This window comes from Eubalaena glacialis, chromosome 13, assembly GCF_028564815.1.
Source record: "Eubalaena glacialis isolate mEubGla1 chromosome 13, mEubGla1.1.hap2.+ XY, whole genome shotgun sequence".
Taxonomy (NCBI): domain Eukaryota; kingdom Metazoa; phylum Chordata; class Mammalia; order Artiodactyla; family Balaenidae; genus Eubalaena; species Eubalaena glacialis.
Genome location: NC_083728.1, coordinates 14,537,885 through 14,558,013, shown reverse-complemented (window position 1 = coordinate 14,558,013; position 20,129 = coordinate 14,537,885). Strand labels below are relative to the sequence as shown.

Sequence of the window (20,129 nt, the reverse complement as noted above, 5' to 3'; positions counted from 1 at the left end):
ACTCTCCCTTCTCCCATCAGTCACCCGGCCTCCCTCCACCCTGCCCCAAGGGGACCACGTTCTCAATTTTGTGTTTACCTTTCAACTTTTAATGTCATAGTTTTATCAAATATGTATGTCTCCCTAAGCAACATTTGTAAAAATTTCGCTTGGCGGGAGCTTTATAAAACTAATATTATATTGTCAGTAATTTAAAGGGACTGGCTTTTCAAATGTGACATTTTATTGCTGAGATTTATCCATGTTGTTTCATGAAGCTGTGGTTCATTCATTCTCACTAGACAACATTTTAACCAAATAGAGATAAGAGTAAATTTCTTTCCGTGGAAGAGGGCTCATGAGGAATCAGTTAATTAGAGAATAAAATTTCCCTGTATATCCACCACCTGGATGTGTCTGCATTGTATCCTCCTTCACTTGCCGCTATTTTTTTTTCCCCCAGCAGGCATGTGGGCAAGCATGGCCGCCTCCAAGCCTCCAGCCTCTGTATCATTGCTGTTGACATCTGGGGCTGGCTCATTCTTTGTGGTGGAGGCTGTCCTGTGCATTGCCGGACGTTTAGCAGCATCCCTGGCCTCCAGCCACTAGATGGCAGTAGCACCTCCCAAGTTGTGACAACCAAAAAACGTCTCCAGACATTGCCATAGAGGACAGTGTCACCCCAGGTGAGACCTGCTGCACTGAGCATATGGACCTGTTTTAAATTTGAGCAATAGCAGAGACCACTCAGTGATTGAGGGTCACGTGTTCTAATTCCCTGGAGGACAAATCTGACGGTTCGTCTTCAATCAGGTGAGTCAACAATGGCCAAAGAGGGAGGTGGGGGGAGCCGCATGGTGAACACTTGGCTTCCGCGATTCCTTCCATGGGTCATTGGAGGATGTTCTCAGCGAAGGGGACCACGGGCTAGGGTAGATAACCCAAAAGTGTGTATTACACCAGTTCATTTTATCAGTAAGTATCCAATCTCGTATTTCACTGAGGGAATTTAATGCAGGGAATTGATTATTAAGGTGTTGGCAGGGCTGGAGGAACGAAAGGGAGGATGTGAGGTTACCAGAGTCCACAGGCATAGTGCCTCTGAGTCCGCTGCTGATGGGAACCAGCTGCCTGGGCAGGGTCACAAGCCACATGTCACTCTGCCACCACTGCTGCTGCTGGTGCTGCCACTGTCACCTGTCAGAGGTATCACCAGGAGCTGGGAAAATGGCCTCTTTTCTCTCCCTCCTTCCATTAACTCCACAACGCCTCCTGTCGGTAGAATCTATAGGAAGCCCTCTAAAGGGGGATGGGGTAGGGGCTGGAAAATGTAGTTTGCAGCTTTCTAGACCCTGCAGTGGAGAAGAAAGGGGAGTGTGGGTATGTCAATCTACATTGTCCAGCTCACTCAGGGATTTCATTCCTAGGAAGCTGTTGTTTATTTTATTCTTAAGAATTATTGCAAATCTTGGATTGGTACAATAGCTTGCACTTGTAAATGCTGTGAAATAGCGGGCTCTTAATCAGGCTCCAGAGAAACAGAACCAGTAAGAGATATGTATGTATGTATATATGTATATATATATATATATATATATATGCCAGGCGCGGGTCCTATTCCACTTCCGTAGTGTGAGCACATCTACCCAAATTATGTAGACAGATCTGGGGGAGGGTGGGTTCCCAAGGAGACTGAGATGCTATTACCAGAAGAGGGAATTATGCTGAGTCAGCAAAAAAAAAAAAACCCGATTCTGGGAGAAGAAGGAAGGAAAGGAGAGTTCCAGGCAGAGGCTGTGAAGACCGAAGAGAACTTGTGATGCTTTGGAGGACCTGGGAAACATTCAGCACTCGAGGTGCTGCATCAGAGCTGACAGTGTGAGAGGAGACCCTGGGAGGTCAGGCCAGCAGAAGCAGGTCCCGCAGGGTGTCTGAACCACCTGAGGCTTTCTCCCAAGGGCCGCGAGAAGCCACTGCAGGATTTGAAGGCGACTGAAGATTCTAAATTGCCTTCAAATTTGATGAGTTAACAGCTTTGCAGAGAGTGGGGAGAGAGGGGAAAAGCATTGCCTTCAAGGTCAGATCTGGAAAACAACACTATTAAAGTAATTTGGCAATCATGTTTTCCAGCAAAACCCATTCAAGTGATATGTGCTCCTCTAATTTGTGTAAGGACCCAGAGATGCTTTTCCAGGACAAGATGGCCCCTCTGGTCATTATGCTCTTTGCTGTGATTCATTCAAGTGATTTCATTCCTCAGCAGAGATAAGAGGTTGCTTGTACCAAGGGCCACTGCACACCATGCCCTGCAATTTTTTTTTTAAAAAACTGTGCTTCTTGTAGCAAACGGCCCAAGTGCTTCTAGCAAATGGGCAGAGTTTACCCTTCAGCAACCTCAGTCGTCACCCTGCAGGCGGGCCATGGCCATCCCCCATAGGAGGACAAATCCCGCCTTGGAAAGAACCATATGGGGCAAGTTCCGCACATAAGACAGTGTCTGCAAGTCTGCTTCTACGCGTAGGTAAATTGCATGGAAAGTACAACTGGATTTGTCCCCGGTTTTCCCATTAGAGATCATATAAAGTAGAGGCGGAAGTTAATTGAGTTCCGAGTTCACTGTGTAACGTCGGGGAATTGGGGCTCTGGCAAGCAGGTCACGTGTAACGTGTTCTGGGGGGTAGCGTTTTCACACGAGCTCCCTGGGAGAGGAGAAGTTTTCTTTCACCAGGAGTGCGACCTTCAGAAAGCAGACTTCTGGGGTTCCAAAGGGGCTTTCACCTACATTACAGGATAAAGGTCTCATTTTGCTTAGAGAGACTTTCTTGCAATGGGGCATGCTCATGATATTCAAGAAAAGGTAATAAAAACCCCCTGCCTTTCAACAAGAGCCATAAAGTCCAAGTGGTTAAGAGCCGGGACCCTGGAGCCAGATTGCCAGATCACTCACAAGTTGGGAGACGTGGCACGGATCACTTAACCCTCGGGGCCTCGATTTTCTCATCTGTAAAATGGAGTAGTCAATTGCAACTCCCCAATAAATCCACTGTGAGGATTAAACAAGTTAATTTCTATTAAGTGCTTAGAGCATTGTCTGGCTCACGGAAAGTGCTATTTAATTGTTTGCTGTTCGTAACGGGCATTTCTGTGCTAGGACACAGCACTGAGTACTTTACGTGCCTTATTTCATTTCATCATAAAAAAAATAAAGATAAAAACGCTGCAGGTGAGCAAAAGTGGGTTTACCTTGAGGCTATTAAAGTTAAAGAGAAGCCCCTGGAAAAAGCTCATAAGGGCCTGTCTGGTAACACTGGCAACAGTCAGACCTATATCTATCCTTATTCTCAAAAAGGATCCCCCAAAGTTATATAATCTTCAGGCTCTACCACACAGCTTCCTGCCCTGGAGGTAGGGATTCTTATTCTCATTTCACAGAGGAGAAAACAGGCTCAGAGCAGTGAGTGGACCTGTCCAAAGTCACCAGAGAGGAGCAGAGCTGAGATGCCAACCCAAGTGTATCCGGCATCCACTGGACCCCACTGCCTGCTCGGGGTGTGGACAAAGTTAGCCACAGATTCCTGCCAGCCGGAATTTGTCTCTTCTTACCTTTCCTACCTGGGTCTGGCCCAGGTGGCCATCCTAGAGCTTGGTCCCCATAGGCACAAATTAAACATTTTCTGGGTGAATGAATGAATGAATGAATGATTTTCTAATCTCTCCTTCCATATCCAGTCCAAGGACTATGACTTCTCTTCCCCCATTGTATGTGTCTTAGGGACCACATCAGTGTTGTTGATCAGGTAAGACCTACCTCTGGCCTAGGAGAGGGCATAGGAGGGACCCAAGCTAGGACAACAGGGGCTCCCTCTCAGGAATTTGAGCTCAGAGTGACTAAAAGACACAGGTGAGTTCATTCCTGCCTCCTTCTGCAGTGTCCTTGGTCCTGCCTGTTCCTCTCCTGTGTTCTGCAGCCTTCCCAACAATTCCATGAGCTCCTGATAACCTTACCATAAAGTCTCTTTTACTCAAGATTGCCAAGAGCAGGGTTCCAGGATTCACAGTCAAGAGCTGCAATCAAAATAAATAAATAAATACATAAATTAATTAAATTTAATTTAAAAAAAATTTTTTAAAAGACCTGCAATCAAGTGATGCACGGTCCTTCCCAACACTTGACCCCTCCCCCTGGCCACACATCTGTAAAAGTAATGATTCCAATATTTGAGGGGTGCAAGATATAAATAAGACATTTTGAGGTTTGAATCTCTCCCACAACCTCCCCCCACCCAATGGCCACCCAGCTTCTGTGTAAACCCTTAGAGGGAATTCATTTCACCTTTGAATAATTAACTTAGAATATTTCTTCATGTTAGACTAAAACAGGAATGAGAATACTCATAAGTAGACTTTATATTGTGGATGGTGTGCTTAGGAGCATGGGCTCTGGAAGCAGACAGTTCAGCTGTTTCCTACTGTATAACACACATCCATTCTTTTAAGTTGTGCTTTTCAAGTAATTTGCTCATTTCATCTAGTTGTCAAATTTATGTCATAAAGGTGTTCATACTATTCCCTTCCTTACCCTTTTATTATTTTTAGGATCTGTAGTGATGTTCCCTCTTCCATGACTTATATTGGAAATTAGTCTTTTATCCTTTTTTTCTTTCTTGATCAGTCTAGCTAAATATTTATCAATTTTATTGACCTCTGCATAGAACCAGCTTTTAGTTTCATTGATTTCTCTATTGTTTGTTTTAGTTCATTGATTTTTGTTTATTGTTTCCTTCCTTTTAATTTGGTTTTCTTAATTTCTTAAAGGGGAATCTTAGATAATTAAGATATAAATCTTTTTTATATTCTAACATAAACATTTAAAGATACAAATTTTCCTCTAAGTACTGCTTTAACTGCATCCCGTAAATTTTTATGTGTTTTATTATCATTATTATTCAGTTTAAAACATTTTCTAACTTATTTCATGGCTTCTTCCTTGAGATGTGTTCTGTTTAATCCCCAAATATTTGGGAACTTTCCTAGGTATCTTAGTGTTATTGATATTTAATTCCATGTGATTAGGGAACATAACCTGTATGATTTCAATCTTTGTAAATAGACTGAAGTTGGGTTCATTATGGTGCTCTTGAGAAGAATTTTATATTCTGCAGTTGGAGATAATTTTCTATAAATACAAATTAAGTCATTGTGATTGATAGTGTTGCTCAAATCTTCTATGGCTTTGCTAATTGTTTTCTCAATTGTTGAGAGAGGAATATTAAAGTCTACAATATAATTATAGAATCTTTTATATCTCCCTTTAATTTTGTCAATTTTTGCTTCATTTATTTGGAAGCTCTATTATTAGCCACATACACATTTACAATTATTATGTCTGCCTGATGAAATTACCCTTTTATCATTTTGAAATTTTCCCTTTTTTTTAAACTTTAAACCTATTTTATTTCCTATTAGTATAGTCATTCCTGCCTTCTTACACTGACTGTTGGCAGATTTTGTATACATTTTTCCACCCTTTTATATTTGACTTATCTGTGTCTTTATATGTGAAGAGTGTCTCTTGTAGAAGGGACATTATTGGGTCTTGCTTTTTTATCTGAAAGTCTCTGCCTTTTAATTAAAATGTTTATACCATTACTATTTAATATAATTTTTTATGATTGGGCTTCGATCTGTCATTTTATTGTTTATTTTCAATTAATTTCCTCTGATTTTTTTGTTCCTCTATTCCTCCTCTTCTCCCTTTTAAAAAGTATTAACTAGTGTATTAGTTTGCTTGGGCTGCCATAACAAAGTACCACAGACTGGGTGGCTTAGATGACAGAAATTAATTTTTTCACAGTTCTGGAGGCTAAACATCTGAAGAGATCAAAGTGTTGGTTTCTTCTGCAGCCTCTCTCCTGGGCCTCTAGTTGGCTGTCTTCTCCCTGTGTCTTCATATAGTCTTTTCCTCTGTGCCCATCTGTGTCCAGATTTCCTCTTCGTATGTAGACATCAGTGATATTGGATTAAGGTCCACCCTAATGATCTCATTTTAACTTCACTACCTCTTTAAAGACCCCCATCTTCAAATACAGTCACATTCTGAGGTTCTGAAGATTAGGACTTCAACATATGAATTTAGGGGAGGGGGAACACAATTCAGTCCATAACAATTTGTTTTATAATTCTATTTAATTTTTGCATTAACTTTTAACTATACATCTTTGCATTATTTTTTAATGGTTGCTTTACAATGTATATTCTCAACTTTGCATAGTCCATTTACAATTAGCCTTGTGCCACTTCATGTAAAATGTAGAAATACTGTAATTGTATAGGTCCACATTCCCCCATCTTTCATGCTATAATTGTTATCTGTATTAAGTCAACATACATTATACCCAAGACAGTGTTATAACATTCTTTTAAACAGAGATATGTATTATAAAGAAATTAAAAGGGAAATAACAAAAACATAGACTTTGGTATTCATACTATTTAACATTTGCAGTGGTCTTCATTCTTTTCTAAGGCAAGAAGTTTCCATTTGGTAGCATTTCCCTTTGGCCTGAAGAACTTCCATTAGCATTTCTTACAAGCAGAACCGCTGGCAAAACAAATACTTTTAGTTTTCTTTTATCTGATAATATCCTTCATTCATGATGAATGTAGAATACATTCATACTGGATGTAGAATTCTAGGTTGACAATTTTTTTTCTCTCTTTCATCATTTTAATTATGTGGCTTCACTCTTCTGCTCTGTGTTTTCCAATGGGACGTCAAACATTAATCAAATCTTTGCCCATGTTTGTAATATGTTGTCTTTCTCTTGCTGCTTTCATGATTTGCTCTTCAGGTTGACTTCAGCATGAACTTTCATATCTGTATTCTTCTTGGTGTTCATTAAGCATCCTGAATCTGGGAGTTTGTGTCTTTCATCAAATTTTCATCACATTTTCAGCATTATTTCTTCAAATTTTTTTCTGCCTCATTGTTGCTCTTCTCTCCTTCTCTCCTACTAGATCAGTTTCAAAGTGGGGTCTGAATCACCTGCAAGATGAAGGGTGGGGAAAACTTGAAAAAAATGCAGATTCTTGGTCCCTACCCCAGACCGAATAAATCAGTCTCTGGGACTGAGACCCAGAGAACTAGGGATAAGTTCCCCAGGTGATATTTATTTATGCACAAAGTTTAAGAATGACTGCACAGCATTTTACAGGCTTCAAGGGCTGGACCATGTCTTATTCATCTTTAAGATGTTCCTTACTTGTCCCATAGTGTCTCACACCATGCCTTGTACCTAGAAGGTATTCAGTATACAGGTTGACTTGAATATAATATTTGTACAGATATATGGGATGGCTTATTCTTCAAAATTCAAGACATTTCTTATGCCACTCTTTACCTCATCTTAAAGTTGAGGTGGTTGTAATTCATACTGAGTTAATCAGGACTCCTCTGGTTCCAGTTACAGAAACACAACCCTAACTGACTTAAACAGAACAAAGGAAATTCGTTAGCCCAGGCAACTGGAAGTCTAATCATTGTGTCAACTTCAGTCGTGGCCAAACTCAGGACACTAACAACATATCACTAGTCCCTTTTCTCTCCTTTAGGTTGGTTTGTTTACAGGCAGGTCTTTTCCCACTTTGAGATAAACACTGTTGTCAAGTTCTGGGCTCACATGATCCTTACTTGTATAAGTAAATGGAGCAACACTTCCCAGACATCTCCAAACAAAGTCCCAGAAAGGACTTCTATGGCCTGACTTGAGTCAGGTACCCATTCTTGAACCAATCACAATAGCCAGGAGATGGATAACTCTGATTTGCTCTCCTGAGTAACATGGTCAGCCCTGAAGTAGGAGAGGCAGGGCCATGAAATTGATGGCCCTTAGGTGGGAGGAAGGAAAGCATGCTGAGCGCACAGTGTAACAGATGTCCCCTACCACAGTCTCCAACATAATGGATGTGAACTCCTGTCAATGCCTTTTAGCTGAGAAACTTTAGAATCACATTTGTGAAATGGGCCCCCTTCTTATTCCAGGGAGGTTAGAGCAAATTCCATAAACCAGTCATTCCCAATCTTGGCTGTAAATCAAAATGCCCTTGGCATGCTTCCTAAAAATACAAATGCTTGGACCCCTCCCCAGACCTAAAGAAGCAGAATCCCAGTGGGTGTGACCAGGGAGGGTATATAACATTTGACATACAGAAGGGTAATGTTTTCTCCCAGCCAGCATATATTCCCCTTTCCTTTAGAAACCCCAGTTTTCCTTCTGAAACCCGCTTTTCCAAGTTTCAGTCCCGGCAGTTGTTGGAGGGGATGATTCAGCCCCAGTACCAAGAGTGAGCATATGACCTAGGCCTGGCCAACCAGAGAATTTGGTCCCTCTGTCCACAGTGATTGGTTCAGGGATGGGCAATCAGATTGAATGCAACCTGAGCCTGTGAGCCTCAGTCCCAGTCCCTTCTCTTTCTTATGAAAGAGAAGTCCTCTCTTTCCATTGGAAGCACTGATGTGAGGGTGATGTGAGCCTGCAGTGGCCAGGGGCCACCACCTGGTGAAGCCCACTGGAGAGTGAAGCCTTCAGTCGGCAAAATGGAGCTGAATTAGGGAAAAAGATGATTCTAGAGATTCCTGGCGGAGCAGCACATGCAGCAGACCCAGAGAGCTGAGAATATCACAGAGAAGTAAGACCAGAGTTCTGAAAGCATCCTTCTGGAGCCTTCTCCATCCCTAGTCTTGCACTTAGGAGAACCTCTGACCTCCCTTTAGAGAAAAGTCAGTTTGAGTTGTGTTTTTCTGCTACCTGTAAACAGAATATCCCTAAGTCCTTCATTCATGTTCCAAAGCTTATTCATTCATTCAACAGTCGTTTATTGAATGTCTTCTATGTGCTCAGCACTAACCTAGACGCTGGGGACAGAGCAGTAATCCAAACACACAAACTCCCTGGCCTCATGGAGAATCCAGCTAGGAGGGTTGACAGGCAATCAATAACACCTATTTGCATACATACATAAAACATCAGTAAAAATAGCATATCAGGTGGAGAGAAAGAAAGCAGGGAAGGAGGATAAACAGTGCCAGGGTTGTGGGTGGGATGAATAGGGTCGTCAGAGAACTGAGAAGGTGATATTTGAGCAAAGACTCAAGGAAGTGAAGAAGTGCACACAGCAGATATTGGGGGAAGGGAGTGTTAGAGGCTGTGGTAACAGCCAGTGCAAAGGTCCAGAAGTGGGAGTATTTTCTAGGAAGAGCAAGGAAGCCAGTGTGGCCCAGGGGAAGTGGGTGACAGGGAGAATGGCTATGAATAAAGTCAGGGAGATCATGGGGGCCAGATTGTGGGGGGCCTTCAGGACTCTTGTCAGGACTTTGGCTCTTCCCCTGCCTGACGTGGAGGCCATGGCAGGATTCTGAGCAGAGGAGGGTCATGGGTTTTGTGGCCTTGGGCAAGTGGCATCATTTCTGTAAGCCTCATTTGCTTCATGTATGAAATGAGAGTGAATCCCATTAGGCAAACACCACAGTAATAATTGTTGCAGGCAAGATCTACCCACAAATGCTAAAGTCAGTGGGAGAAAGTTTGCAGAGAAACAGGATACTCACAGAGCCTCAAAGTATCACCCCCAATATATTTATTAATTACACAGGGAAACCGTATAACTTTACAATGGAGAAACCCAACAGGCACAACATTGACCAAGTGATCAAGGTTAACATCACCAGTAATAAGACATATGGACATCGTGTAGTGCCTGATAAGATGCCCTGAGGATACAGCATCACTTCTGCAGTGTTCTTGCCAAAGATGAACAACCTCAAACTAATCCTGAGAAAACACCAGACTAACCCAAATGGAAAGACATAACTGACCACTACTTATCAATCAAAGGCAATGAAAAACAAGGAAGGTGGAGAAATTGTCACAGAGTGGAGGAGACTAAGAGACAAAACATCTAAATGCAATGTTGGTTCTTGGAGTGGATTTTGGGACAGAAAAAGGACGTGAGTGGGAAAACTGGTGAAATTTGAATAAGGTCTGTAGTTTAGTTAAGAGAATTGCTCCAATGTGAATTTCCTGAGATTGGAAATTGATACTTGTACTATGGTATGTAAATTGCTAACATTAGGGGAAGCTGGATGAAGGGTATACGGGAACTCTGTACTATTTCTGCAATTTTTCTGGAAGTCTAAAATTATTTCAAAATGCAAAATTGAAAATTGGGTGAATTATAGTTCTTACTGTATAGGGATGTTATGTGGATTGAACACACATAAAGCCCGCAGCGCAGCGCTGGATAAGCATTCTGTAACTGATGGTGATTATTACTGCTAGTGTTTTTACATCTGTTACCGAACACTTGCTCACATAGCGCCAGCATGTTCACTACTGCTTGGTGGCTTTTGCTGTCTCTTGCCCTCAGCAGTGATTTCTCTCTTTGGGACTAAGTAAACAGGATTCCTCAGATCAGTCCTAAAAACCAAGAGTTTAAACAAAAGCAAACTGTGACTCTGGCTGCCTGCATCACTCCAGTTATGAAATAGAAACCAGAGACTCCTGAGTGCTGAATGCAATAGACTAACAAACAACCCCAGCCCCGCCCTCCCCCAGAACCAGATGGTATAATTTATTTGCAAAGGTCTAAGAGGAATAAGAAGAAAGCAACCACTCTCAGATAGACCTGCCAGTGTCGATGGCAAAGGGGCCACTTGTGGTTTCATCCTGGATCACATTCTATCCTAAACCAGTGCTCTTCAAACTCCTGATCAGGCACAACATTTTGAAACAACCACCCCAATATTTATTTATTTATTTACAAATTATATACATATTCTACTCTATTAACAATTCTGTGAATGGTGAAGTAGATGCAAGAAAAAGTGTAAGAGGAAGTGATAAGGAAGAAATAAATAATATTTTGAAAAAAATGACTCAATGACATTAAAAAATCTTTTTACTCTCATTAAACCATTATTACTATTTGAATATTGAAAACAATGTGACTTAATAGCCTTCATTGTTTTTAAATTCTTGGTTTATAACTATATGTTAGATTTTAAAATCAATACTTGATTTTAATGGCTGTCAAAAATGGAAAAGTAACCTCATAAAGATATGTCTTCCAACTGGAAGAAGGGTTTTACTTGCTGTAGTTATTTTTAAAAATGCTTTCCATCTTTTCCATTCCATACACCAATTTTGCAAAGGTTTTGGTTGAAATCTGTGTGGTTACTTCTGTCTTCCATGAGGTTAAGCTATTGTTCTTCAAAACAAATTGAAAAGTGTTGAATTTTTACGCTTGTAACACATGAGTTTAAAATCCACTGAAATGTTAGGTTGGGATGATTTTATTTTTTGTTTTGTTTTGTTATATACAATGGGATGATTTTAAATTATATTAGAAAATTCCATTTCCAGGTCCTTAAATTGGGTACAGTTTTGAGCATTTATATAGGTAATTTACATTATTTTGAATAATGTAAATATATCAACAGTAATCCCTGAACAAGAATATTTCCAAACATTTGTTTTCAAAGTGTTCTCTCTGTAGTCCAATTTTCTTTCAAAAAGCAATCCTTTTCTCTCTCATTTTTAAGTGCCACCCTTACCCTGAAGGCCCTGAATAAGCGTGTGGCTGACCAAACGGCAGGAGTAGGAAAAATATGAACTTTGCCCTCTTTCTCTGCCTGCATGATTCTTATCATCTTCTCCCCAAGGAATCTCTTTGGCCACTTGTTCATTGCCTTTGGGGAAGGGTTGGTTCAATTACAGCTAGAGTGGCCACAGAGCCCCCATCTGGTCCTCCTCCAGCTGTGCCCTCTCCATGGGGGAGAAGTCAGCGAGGCGAAGGGGATGTGCACACCCAGAGGCCACACATCATCTCCCAGACCACCCCACCCTGGATCCTGGAATTTCATTCCAGGGCTGTTTGAGCTTCTTCCCCAGGACCATCCTCCCAAGAACAGATTGCATCAGCAAGGTCCACACCCTGCAGCCCCAGAGGAGGCCAAGGACAGGGGGTCAGAGCTAGGACATATGGGCTGGCACGTGCAAACGTGTGCACAGAGCTCCTTGTGGTAGGACAGAGCTGGAGGTATAGGAGGAAAAGGGAGGTGGGCTGGGTGACATCCCAGCCAGAACATGGAGAAGTTCAAGAATTCTACATCTGAACCTGGCTTTCCAGGTCATCGTAAGGTATATTTGTAAAAGTAGGAGGCTAGAAAATGCTTTATTTAATATTTTTATATTTAGACATATGGCAAGTGGGCCTCCATTTGTACAATTACCCTGGGTCCTGCAAATTGATGGGGGCAGTTGACTGGGGCAAATTAGTGTCACTCAGCTGTCTCCTCTACATGGGCAGCCACTTCAGAAGGCCATTCAGTGGGGCTCTTCATCAAATGCCATCCATGTATCGGGCACTCTCACTTGAGCTCTTATTGCCAGAGGGCTCTAGGAGGCTGCTAGCCTGCAACAGGACAGTGCACCAGGATTTGTATTCTCCCAGTTAGAGACCACAGTGTCCACCAAATCAGTGAATGGTGGACTGGTGTAGATCTGAAAGTCTGAACCTACCAATATGAGATGATTCGCTTTGGGGGACTGGGAAAGAGAAAATTTCTCAGTTCCTCCCCAAATCTAAAAACCCATTTCAAGGGCTGCTGTAATCACTTCCACTGTCAACGTGAAAGATATTCCGAAAAATATAGGGTGAAAATGAATGGTTGTCCAAGAATGGAGAGGGTACACAAATGATTTCTAAGTAGCATTTGTTAATTTCTAAGTAGCATAAGTTAATCAACTTACCTTCAACACGTGACAAATACGTGAATGAATGAAAGTATGTTGCTTCCAGCCCCTCAACATTGGAAAACTCCAGCTCTTCCCTCTGGAGGTCTCAAACCCCCTAAAGGACCCAAGACTATCTAACTCACAGTCAAAGGGGGCATCACTGCCAAATGGAATATTAAATATTAATAGAGCTGAATATCTTTCTTATTATTTTAGTTTAAAAGTGTGCTTAAAAAAAAAAGTGTGCTTAGAAGTTCTTATGTTGTTTTCCTTGATCCCAATGGATAATCTGACCTACTCCACCTTGGAGACACTGCCCTAAATTATGAATTCCAATGAGAGGAGTTAAAAGCCTTAGAGCAGGCTTTCTGCTAAAATAGATGCCAAGCAACCAAGTCTTCTCCAAAAAAAAGGAGAAAATTCAATAACACATTTTAGTTGCCTAGTTGGAGAGAAAGCTTGAGAATTTCAACTCCTAATGATGAATGTGGAGAAACAGAACAGGGCCACAGCAGAGGAAGAAGTCACTTAGAGAAGTCAGAACACCAGGACCAACTGACCTGAAGTCAGTTCAGCCTTTACCTAACTACGTGATTGCCTCAGTTTCCCCATTTGTAAAATCAGAGGGTCAGCCTTGATGTTCGCCAAGTTAAAAAGCTTAGATATGCATCAAACTAAGGGCTGCAAGTGCAAATGACTGTAGGGGCCAAAGAGAAAAGATATATGAATGAAGAAGTCCAGGAGCGACAACACAGGGAGTGGTGGAGACTGTGGTGACCTGGTGAAAAAAAACCACTACTCAGCTCCATCAGCTGCTGCCATTGAGGCAGGAATAGAAGCTGACTATTGATAGATGTTCCAAGTATTTCAGGAGAAACCAAGAATCCAGATGTTATAGAAATTTTTTTTATTATTCATGATGCCATCTAATTTTTTAAAACAATTTTTTGTAACACTGGACAAACAAAATCCACCCTGAAATCAGCTGCTTTAGAATACTGTCACTCATAACTACATTTCAACTTCACTGGCAACATTGGTTGGAAAGTACTTTATGTTGCCCTGTCCTCACACCCTTAATGTTTACTTCTGCTGAAGATGTTTATTCGCCTGGAAAGTGGCTCCCTAACAGAAACATTTGTCTTAACTGTTGGGGCAAATCATCCATTTGCTGGGAGACTAAGAAGAACAGCCAAACCTTTCTCCCCTACAAGAGAGGCCAGCTTCTGAAAGCATTTGCGGATTTGTTTGTTTCTCTCTTTAAGAGAGGCCAAAGTTGTCTTGGCATGGGATGGTGCCCTCCTGTACAGTTGGGATGCAAGTTTACAATCCAGCACTGCAAATTCAGCACCCGGTAAGGAGACCTTGATAATCACAGTGGAATTTCCACGCAATCCTAACACGCAACTGTCCGTGGGATGATCCGTTCTTCCTTCCTCTTTCTCCTGTCTGTCTTTATTATCTGCGCCTGCTTCTTGGCTGATATTGTCATATTTTTTGAAAGAATATCAGGTTAATTCCTACCCTCCTATCCTCCTTGCTTCACACAATTTCATGCAAATGATCACTGCCTAAATGCACATTTCAAAGGGGACTCGTTGTATTCGGTCCTTCAGTCTTAACTTTGCCCTCCAAGCATGCCAGAGATACCTAGAGCCTTGATTTTTAATATAACTGTACAAAAAATTATGGGGAAAATGGAATCCAAATGATGGACTAGATTTTTTAAATAATCAGGCAAGAATTAATTTTTCAAAGTAATTGTCTAGAGGTGATTCGATTTCACATGCTCTTTAAATATGTATTTTTCAGTGTTCTATGGCCTGAAGGGACGATTTTAAATTAGTGTATAGAGCAGGCTCTGAATCATAAAATAAAAACTCCAGCAGTTAAACTTTGTCATCTTGGCTGCAAAACTCTATTTTGTCTAAACAAAATTCTGCCTTCCTGATAAATCCACTTTCCTCACCCTATTCCACTGTCTAAATGATTTTGTCAGTGGAAAGATAGAGGATTGTTGTTTTAATAATTGCAACTTAGAGATGTTGTGGCCAGAGGAATTCTAAGATGGTCCCCGTGGTCTCCTCCCTGATGTTAACGCCCTGTAGAATTCCCTCCCCTAGTGCAGGGGCCCTTGTGACTTGCTCCTAGCCAGTAGAATTTGGCAAAGGTGATGGGATGTCTCTGCCTTAATTAGGTTACATTATATGGCAAAGGTGAAGGTGGTCACTCCTGTGATTTTTATATGTATACATATATTATTGAATTAATATAAATAATATATTTTATATATATAAAACTTCACAGAAATTTTATGTATAAAATATGTATATAAAGATTTTATGTGTGTGTGTTTGTGTGTGTGTGTGTGAGAGAGAGAGAGAGAGGGAACCCCGTTGCTAGCACGCACTAGCGTAAGAGAGAGAGATTCTGGCCTTGAAGCAAACAGCTATGTGTGAGCTCTCTATGGTGAGTGTGAACTCCCTAGAGTGAGTGTGAGCTCTCTATGGTGAGTGTGAGCTCCCTGGAGTGTGAGTGTTACTGACCCAGATCCTTGAACTCTTTAATCTATAGAAATTGATGAGTCCAGATGAGAAATTCAGGAAGGATTTATTGGGACTCAAGATGCAGCACAAGGTAGGAAGAGCTAGTAACAGGTGCCCTTGCTAGCTCCGGAAGAGGGTGGGCTGGTCCCTTAAATGGGGTGAGGGGGTGGGGCAGATCGGTGGGTGGGGTTGGGGGGCGTGGCTCAAGTGGCCTGGCCACCCCCTTGCTGGTTCTGTGTGCAAGGATCATGTACAGGACCCGGCTTTTGCTCCAGGCACCTCAGAAGTGGCAGTTGGTTTGTGGCCTTTTTGTATCTTACTGTTCATATTTTGCCCCAGCTGTGCATGCGTGCGGTTATTTTTAGTCCTGTTAGTTTCTTTGTACGCCGTCACTGGAGGAGATGTTTGTCCAGGTGCAAGCACTGCAGCAAAGGATCCAGGTCCCAGGTCCCAGCCTGTCTCATGATCTCCCTAGGTGAGTGTGAACTCTCTAGGGTGAGTGTGAGCTCTCTGTGATGAACTGCCTATGGTGAGGACCACGTGGCAGAAAACCGCAGGTAGCCTCTGGGATCTGAGGGTGGCCTCCAGCTGATGGCCTTTCAGGAGCTGGGCCCTCAGTCATTGCAGCCACAAGGAAATGAATTGTGCCACCAACTTGAATGAGATTGGGAGTAGGTCCTTCCCGAGTTGTTAAGCCTCCAGGTGAAAACGTAGCCTGGCTAGACCTTGACAGTGGCCTGGTGAGACATTGTGCAGAGGACCAAGTGAAGCTGTGCCTGGACTCCTGACCCACAGAAACTGTGAGCTAGTAAATGTATGTTGTTTTAAGCCACTTAGTTTATGATAATTGGCTGCACAGCAATAGAAAACTAATACAGAATTCATTTATGAGGACTTTTGCAAATGTGTCTAATTATAGAACTTCTTTAATGCTGAGAAAGACTGTCGTCCAACCCTTTCATTTTTCAGAGGAGCCCCTGGAATCAGAAATGGGAGCAGTGATAAAGCCAGGAACCAGGAATCCTGCCTCCTGGGAAATGGATTTTGTCCAAAAATCTCATACCTCAAAATAGAATAATGACAGCTAGCATTTTATTATGTACCAAGTCTGTGCTATGTGATTTGCATAGATTATTATTTTAACCTAAAATAATTTCTCTTTTTGAAATGATCATTTTACAATTTATTTTTAATTACCCCCAATAATATACTAATACATTATCATCATTTTAAAAATCATTTCAAAAAGAATACAAATAAAGTGAAGTTTCCCTTGACCCATCTTCTATCCTTCCTCTAAAACCAATCCCCTTCCCTTTAAGGAACCGCTGGTATTAGCTTTATATGTACATTTTCAGAGTATATGTTGGGGGAGACAGAGGAGGGAGGGAGCAAAAGAGAGAGAGGAGAAAGAGAGTTGTGTATTGTGGGATTTTTATTTTTACATAAATGGGACCATATTTTACATATTTGTTTTGTAATTCCCTTTCACTTAATAATATATCCTGTTACGTGTTAATGAACATACACCTCTACTTCATTCTTTTTAACTGCTGCATAGAATTCCTATACTCTAATTTATTTAACCAATTCCCTATCGGTTTAACTGCTTTCCAGTTTTTTGCTATTATAATACTTTGATGAAGATCCTTGTATATGCTTTCTTGTGCCCCTACATGATTCTTTTTCTAAGATAGATAAATAGAAGTTGACTTTCTGAGCTAAAAGATATGCACACCTTAAATTTATATGAATATATAAAAATTTAAAACAAAAGAATATAAATACATAAATTTTAAAGTATATATAAATATATACGTACATATATTATTATTGTTGAATTTTCCTCTATAAAGGCTGAATAATATATACATATCCCAATACTTTATGAGCATATCCATTTGCTTATGACTGTAGCCAAACTGGTTATTATTCATCTTTTTGTGTGTTTACCAACCTGCAGGTACAAAAGGATATTTCAGTGTGTTTTATTTTGGGTAGTCCTGACTTTTAATGAGGTTGAGCGTCTTTTAAAGTGCTTATTGGCCATTTCCACTTTGTGGTTTATTAACTGCATATTCATACTCTTTATTCACTAGTCTACTGGGTTGTTTGTTTTTTTCTTACTGATTTGTAGGAACTCTTGATAAATGTATTCTGTTTTATATTTAGCAAATCTTTCTTCTAAACTGTGCCTTGTCTTTTAATTTGATCTCTTTTGCTATACAAAGTTTTAAACTTTTTGTAGTCAAATTCATCAATTTTCTTCATTATAGCTTTTGCCTTTTTGTTTATTTTGTTTTGTTTTAGTTGTTGTTGTTTGATTTTGCTCAAGGAAGGCCTCCCTGCCGTAATGTTGCAGAAGTAGTGCCATGTTATTTTTCTAATATCTTTCTTATTTTTTAATATGTATTTTATTTTATTACACATGGAACTTGTTTTAATGACTGAAGAGAGGTAAGAATTAGCTTTTCCCAATGGAAAACTGATTGTTCCAACAGCATTGAGTGATCCATACTTTCCCCACTGAGCAAAACAAATTTGCATTAATATGTGTTTGTTCCTAGACTCCATATTCTATTACATTGATCTGTTTGTGTCTTTATGCCAACAATTTTCAGTTTTAATCACTATAACTCCTTTATCTGTTCTGATATCTGGTCAGGCAATTTGTTATTCATTTTTAAGATGTTTTTGTCACACGTTTCCTCTTTTGTCAGATGAATATGGAATCAGCTTATCACACTCCTAAATATTGATATATCTGTATGTGTATATGCATCTGTATGTATACATATATATGTACATGCATCTGTGTGTATACGAGTCTGTCTGTATATGTGTATATAGCTCTGTCTACTGAGGGGGCCTGAAAGCAGAGACACAACAGTAGCAATGGACACACTTAGCACCCAGATGTTGGTTTCTAAAAATTATTTTCCACTATAAGGAACCGAAGATTTTTGGAGAAATGGCTAATTCCAGGACTGGATCAAGACAAGTAGAAGATGAACCTGAGCATCTTGTGCCAGAAAGGAAGGAAGTACTCAAAGAATGATGGGGACATGTCACATGGACACAGAAGCCAGAATGAAGAGGCTCCCACTGGCTGCATCTGGGACAGTCTGGTCATGAAAATAAATAGATAGTAACAGATGATATGCATCAAAGAAAAGAGTATGAATAAATAAGTTAATGCATTGAAAGTTTGATGAGAAACAGAATATGTACTAGTCTCAAAGTTTATCCCTACAAAATACCTATTAATTACAAAGGAAAAAAAGAGTAACTTGACAGTGGAGAAGCCTGGCAGATACCACTTTAATTAAGCATCAGAGTTAATATCACCAGACAAATTTAAAATGTGTGCTATGATCCTACTACTGGGCATATACCCTGAGAAAACCATAATTCAAAAAGAGTCATGTACCACAATGTTCATTGCAGCTCTATTTACAATAGCCAGGACATGGAAGCAACCTAAGTGTCCATCGACACTTAGATGAATGGATAAAGAAGATGTGGCACATATATACAATGGAATATTACTCAGCCATAAAAAGAAACGAAATTGAGTTATCTGTAGTGAGGTGGATGGACCTAGAGACTGTCATACAGAGTGAAGTAAGTCAGAAAGAGAAAAACGAATACCTAACACATATATAGTATCCTAACACATATATATGGAATCTAAAAAAAAAAAAAGGTTCTGAAGAACCTAGGGGCAGGACAGGAATAAAGACGCAGATGTAGAGAATGGACTTGAGGACACTGGGAGGGGGAAGGGTAAGCTGGGACGAAGTGAGAGAGTAGCATGGACATATATACACTACCAAATGTAAAGTAGATAGCTAGTGGGAAGCAGCCGCATAGCACAGGGAGATCAGCTCGGTGCTTTGTGACCACCTAGAGGGGTGGGATAGGGAGGATGGGAGGGAGACGCAAGAGGCAGGAGATATGGGGATATATGTATATGTATAGCTGATTCACTTTGTTATAAAGCAAAAACTAACCACCATTGTAAAGCAATTATACTCCAATAAAGATGTGAAAAAAAAAAGAAAAAAAAAAAAAAGAAAATGTGTGCTATGAAGAACACATCATCGCTTCTGTGGTATTCTTGCCAAAGATACATAACCTGAATCTAATCATGAGACAACACCAGATTAATCTAAATGAGAGACATTCTGCAAACAACTGGCATTTTATCAATAATAACATATTCTGTAATATGTAATACCATATTACAGTATATCATATAGCGTATTATAATATGTGGTATTATATATTATATAATATGTTTTATGTATGTTATAATATATAGTATTATATACATTACATATTGAAATACTATGTCATTGCTTTCTTTTAAAATATACATTATATTTTAAAATATATACGTGTTTTTTTTTAAGATATAAATCTTTCCGGATCTTTCTAATATACAAATTCTTCTGGACAGTTCTCTGGATATTTATAAGTACTTGTGTATCCACACATATTCTTTTTGTTTTTTTCTTCTTTATTTCTTCTACTTTTTTGCATTGGTCTTCCTGGAATCTCATTTCTGCCTTTCAACTCAAGGAGTCAGCTGGGCTCTGCCTGTGTTTTCCCTCCCTGTGCTGGAAACTCTCTCAAGGTAGTGAGCTGGGACAATGGTAGGGCTCACCTTGTTTGTTTCCCATCTATTAAGGAACACAGTTCTTCATTATCTGATCTCCAGTGTCTTTTAAATGCTTGTCATTCCGTTTTGTCTAGGTTTTGGACGCTTTAAAGCAGGAGGGTAAATCTGGTCCCTGTTATCCCATCT

The 20,129-nt window shown here is 40.3% G+C and overlaps 1 protein-coding gene across 1 annotated transcript in view; it reads left to right on the top strand.

Moving 5' to 3' along the window:
* The first annotated feature begins 652 nt into the window (after positions 1–652).
* The window catches only part of EYA2 (EYA transcriptional coactivator and phosphatase 2), a 287,678-nt gene continuing 268,201 nt past the window's right edge, over positions 653–20,129 (top strand). The window contains exon 1 of the mRNA XM_061210001.1: positions 653–792. The gene's annotated coding sequence lies outside the window, so the exon portion shown is untranslated. The remainder of the gene's footprint in view (positions 793–20,129) is intronic.